We start from the raw sequence: 5,692 nt of genomic DNA, 5'->3' as shown, positions 1-5,692 counted from the left end.
GATTTTGTAGAGGTGAGCCTATGGAGCTGACTATTGGTCTGAGTGGTGTTCCTTCTTTGTGTATCTTGGGGAGACCGTAGAGTTTGGGGCATCTGGATGATTTTTCTCTGGGGATGATTCTTAGCTGGATTTCTTCACTGATAGGAGAGGCTTTTATTTTGGATTTGGTGGTTTTTTCCAGATAGGTGGTGGGATCTGTTTTTATAGGTTGGTAGGTAGGGTCTTGGAGTAGATTTGATAGTTTTGCTTGGTAGTCCGATGTGTTCATCACAACAGTGGCGTTGCCTTTGTCTGCTGGGAGAATGATTATGTTGTTGTCTTTCCTCAGGTTGGTGAGTGCTTTCTGTTCTTCTTTGTGTAAATTGCTTCTGGGTGGTTTGCTGGAGCAGAGGATGTTGGTGACTTCAAGTCTGATTTTATTGGCTTCATCTGGGTCGATTTTGGTCAGGCTAGCTTCGACTCCGCATATGATGTTTTCCGTGGGGATGCGTCTCGGGGCGACTGCAAAGTTGAAACCTTTGGAGAGTACTTTGGTTTCAGTTGGGGTGAGGATCCTGTTTGATATGTTATGTACTGTTTGTTTCATGGGTTGTTGTGGAGGGTGGCTGGGCTTCTGGCGTTTCTCTAGTTTGTAGAGTTTGTTGGTGTGTCTGTCTGTCTTATGTGAGGTCTCAGTTTCAGCTCTCCAGACGGCTAGTTGTTTGCATTTGTCCCAGAGTGCAGGGTGGATTTTGTTACATAGTTTGAGGTGAAGAGTGAGCAGATCTTTGTTGGTTTGGTGAGCAGATCTTTGTTGAGCAGATCTTTGTGAGCAGATCTTTGTTGGTTTCGAAACGTCGCCCAGACACCCCGACTCTTACACGGGAAGACACCCGAAGACACCAAAACCTGCATATATATATATATATACACACACACACTCCGGCCCACCACATGGTCTGAGGGATGGTGGACCGGCCCACGGCTGAAAAAGGTTGCTGACCCCTGGCCTAATCAGTGCATGGTTAGTAGCTCCCTTCAGATGGATGCTGATCACACAGTGACTGGGGAGTGTGGCTTCTGCAGGCAGCAGCAATGCGGGAGTGCGACTTGCCTATGTATTACTGACTGCCCCTTTCCACATTCAGGCTGAATGCCTGAGGGAAGCTGCTTTTGCTCTAAAATAGACACAATTTATTCTGACGGTGCATATTCTTCAGTATCCTCTATCGTGATGTTCTGCAGTGCTAGCACAAGCGTAAATATTTACACTGCAAAACTTTATATACCAGAGCGCTGCACATTATTATTATTATTATTATTATTATTATTATTATTTATATAATGCCATCAGTATGCAGCACAAAGCTTTGCAGAGTAAGAGACGGATCCCTTCTTGAGGAGCTTACAATCCAAACCAGATAAAAAGATTAGCAAGATATTGTTTTAGAGGTCTTTTTGTTTGAGTAAGTGGTCTATAAATGTTGTTAAATGAATAAAAATAAAGACCCAGTCTTTAATGCAAGTTTATTCGTGCATTAACATAACCTGAATTTGTTTTACGTCCCTGGTTGATAAATAAATATATGATACATTGTTTTTTCATAGAATAGAATAATAGAATTGTAAAGCTGGAAGCAACCCTGAGGATTATCTAGTCCAATCTCCTGCCATGCAGGAATTTCAACCAAATCATACATGATAAGTGGCCATCCAACCTTTGCTTAAAAACAGCCAAGGAAGGACAGTTCACCACTTCTCAAGGGAGTCTGTTCCATTGTCAAAGTTCTTACTGATGCTTAGTTGGAATCTGCCTTCTTGTAACTTGAAGCCATTGGTTCAGGTTCTAGCCTCCGGAGTAGGAGAAAACAGGTTTGCTCCACCTTTCATGTGACAGCCCTTTAGACATTTGAAGATGGTTATCATTTTTCCTCTCAGTCTCCGCTGTACCAGACAAAACATACCCAACTCCTTCAACTGTTCCTTATAAAACTTGGTTTCCAGATCTTTTAGAATCTCAAGTGGTCACCCTCCTCCAAATGCATTCCAGTTTGTCAATATCCTAATATCTTAAATTGTGGTGCTCAGAACTGGACATGGTACTGCAGGTGTGGTCTGACCAATGCAGAATAGAGTGGTACTTTTACTTCCCTTGATTGGGACACTATTGTTGAATGTTGTTGAAACATAGTTGTTGAAACATAGAGTAGCATTAGCTTTTTCTGCTGCTGCATCACACTATGGACTCATGTTAAGCTTGTGTTCCTTTACCACCTTGTTTCCTATCTTGGGCTGTACTTTCCTCCTTGCATCATTTATTCTGTTATCAGCCGGTTGGGCACTGCTTTCCTTTTGGGTGAAAACACAGGCAAAGTAGGTGTTGAGCAGTTCTGCCTTTGCTCTGTCCTCAATAACATTTCTCCATGCAAGGGACCCACTACTTGCTTCTTCTTCCTCTTGCTTCGAACATAGCCAAATAACCCTTTTTCATTGTTTATAACCTCTCTTAGAAGCCTGAGTTCATTCTGAGCTTTGGCTCACCTGACCTTCTCCCTGCAACTGTTGGCTACTCATGTATACTTTTTCTTCATGATTTTGCCTGCCTTCCATTTCATAATGGAAAGTAAGCTCCCTATGCAGACTCACTAGTTTTCTTTAGATGCCTCCCACTTTCCTTTTTCTCCCCCCTCCCATATCTGTCCAAAGATATACAAAAAGCTCTTACCCAATACAAAATACCTTTTTATAATACACCAGAAACGCCCTGTTCTCCCCAAAATATCTATTTTTATTGATATGTGTGCACGGCTCTTGGGCTGTAGACTGTGCTCCCGTTGGTGGCATGTAGTGTTGGCAGAGGCTAGGGCTTAATGTTTGGGCGCCTCTTTCGGACTGCCTTTTCCCAGTGCCAAGTTGCTCCTCTACTTCCTCCCTCCATCTCTCTTCCTCAAGAGAGCTGAGTTGGCTGTGCTGGATGGAATTTTGTTGGATTGGATTGTTTTTATTGCATATAGGATAGTTTTTGAATTCCTGTTTCGTATTGACAGTATCCTCTGCCTCGGTATGATTTTAATGAGAGGCAGTAGATCAACATTTGAAATAAATAGTCTGCATGGAGGAATTCATTGTAGTGCTAAGCAGGTTGTTCCATCAGTGCAAGCAATTCAGCTTGCCAGACATTCAGTCTCCCCTCTCCGCACCCCCTGCCACATGAGCTGTTCTGGGGTTCCCCCAACACACATATATCAGAGCCAATTTGGGGACTGCCAGAAGGAAAGGAGAGGGTGAAAAAAACACCTGTTGTATTAGGGGAAGGCCTTGCATTGGCTTCCACTATTGCGACTTGCTAGTTGAATCTGGCCATATTTGTTGACATACTAAAATGCTACTAGGCGATACTTGATTCATGGTGCAGAGAGAGACAGGCAGCATCATAGAGGAAAATTTATAGGAAAAACAGACATGGGCTGGGGATAGAGGTACACGTCTTCATCAAGTACAGCTGGGCATGATTCTGAGCACCGAGCAAATAACAAGCTGAGTCACTGCTTCAGCAGAGCCTCTTTAACCAGACCTGTTTTCCTACCCGCATGCGCATTGGGCTCAGTAGCTGGGAGAGAACATGCCCAGTAGCTAATTAGTGGAAGGCTTTTGCAGTTTTCATCTGCAGATAAGAAGCTTTGCTACTGTGCCATCTTGCTGCTTTTAGCTTCCTGTCCCCTATCAAAACTAGAACCCCATAGGTAACATGACTGAATTGACTCTGGTTTGACCACCTTGTGTGTTTCATTGATGTAATGCTGCTCTGTGACATAGCATGGTATTTTACTATTATCTCCAATTTCTTCCGTATTGAAACTTGTGCCACCCCAAGGCTAGACAAAGGACATGTTAGAGTTTATTACACTAGGGCTGTCTAATAATTGACACAGTTATTACCCCACACTTCTTTAAGGAGTTCATGGCTGAGTGAATTTGAACCTGGGCCTTCCCTGTGCAGCCACTACACTAAACCAGCTCTTATTAATTATACCATCTAGTTTATAATTAATTACATAAACATGCATAATGCAGCAACAACAACATAACGTGTTTTTAAAGGATCTTGTAGAACAGGAAAAGTTTCTCAGGCATCAGAATTCAAAAGTACATGAGCAAATTAATTGAAACAATGCATGTTTTCTATTTTACTCGTAATCCTGTACTCAAAGCAAACACAAAAAGTCAGTTGATCATTATGGTGTCAGAAGCCTGCAGCCAATAGAAGGAATGATGTGATTGACACAATATATTGAGGTTCTACGAACGAGAGTTATTCCGGAGTTGGAAAAGAGGGATCCTGACTGTACTGGGATATTGCGGCAGGACCTAGCCTCCTGTCACACATCGAAAGGTGAAGAAATTCATGACAGAGCAGCAAATACAGGTACTTGATTGGCCAGGGAATTCCCTGGACATAAATCCCATTGAGAATTTGTGAGCTGTATGCAAAAGTTGCCTCTGTGCTGTAGACTGTACAACTATGGAGAAGCTCATTCAGGCACTGATTCAAGTGTGGTACAGGGATTCAAAAATCAACAGTGACTGTTCGAAACTAGTAGACTCCATGCCAAACCGTGTTCAAATACTGCTTAAAAATAGTGGAGGTCATATCTGTTACTAATGTACGTATATGTGAGTTTTGTACATGTATATGTGAGCTTTGTACAATAAACTACATTGTTTGTTTCAATTAATTTGCACATGGGGGGAGGGAAAAGCTCAAGTGTGCTGTTGCCTTCTGCTAAGAGTGGTTCTAACAGTGATATTTCCACTCAAAAACTGTCCAAAATCTTTTCCTTGCAGAAGCATCTGAACCTTTTTACTATGCATGTGTCCATTTTCCTGAGGGCCACTAGCACTGAGTATGAATGCTACATAGTTGAGTGTGTGGAGACATGTAGTGGGCTGACTCTGTATTTGGCTATGCTTGGAGTAGATGTGCTGAAATCAGTAGATCTTTAGTCAGTCAAGTCCCATTGATTTTCGTGGGTCTGTTCTAAGAATAATTAAGGTCTTGATCCAACCCAGTAAGAAATATTTGGATTCTAAATATCTTTTTAATAGGTTTCCTGTTAAATAGGTTGCCTGGTTTTCACATGATCCAGGTCTTGCTTTAATACCTTGAAATCTCAGTGCTAGCTTTCTAAGGAAAACTAAAACTTGGCAGCAGTATTACACTGACAGATTTTTCCTTTATAAAATTGCATGAATTGTTTTTGGTTATTTTTTTTGAAGTTTGTGGCTGAGAAGATAATTGCTGTAATGTAAACTAATAACATCAGAGCTACCAGACTTTCTATAGACACCCAGACAGATGCAGTAATTGCAGGAGACAATGTAGATGCCATCCCCGAGAACTTCAGACATTGCTTCATTTTGACAGTGGATGTGTAGTGCAGATTGTGCAATTGCTGAGGTCTCGTGGGTCAGGAAATGAATGCATGTGGCATCCTGCTTGCCTCCAAAACCTTGTGTTCTCTGTTCCTCACAATGGGAAGCCCGTCCCCCGCCACTTTAATATAAGAAGAGAAAAACCCAAAACTCAAAACTAAAGCTTCATGAAAGGCACAGTTTGATAGCAAGCCTCATGATACCATAGGAAAGTCTTCTTAAACTACATTAGTGTTCATGAAGATTATGCAAGTGAATTTCATGTCAGTTATACGTCATG

The sequence above is a fragment of the Podarcis vaucheri genome, assembly GCF_965113315.1.
Source record: "Podarcis vaucheri genome assembly, chromosome: 3".
NCBI lineage: Eukaryota > Metazoa > Chordata > Lepidosauria > Squamata > Lacertidae > Podarcis > Podarcis vaucheri.
This window is presented reverse-complemented; position numbering follows the sequence as displayed.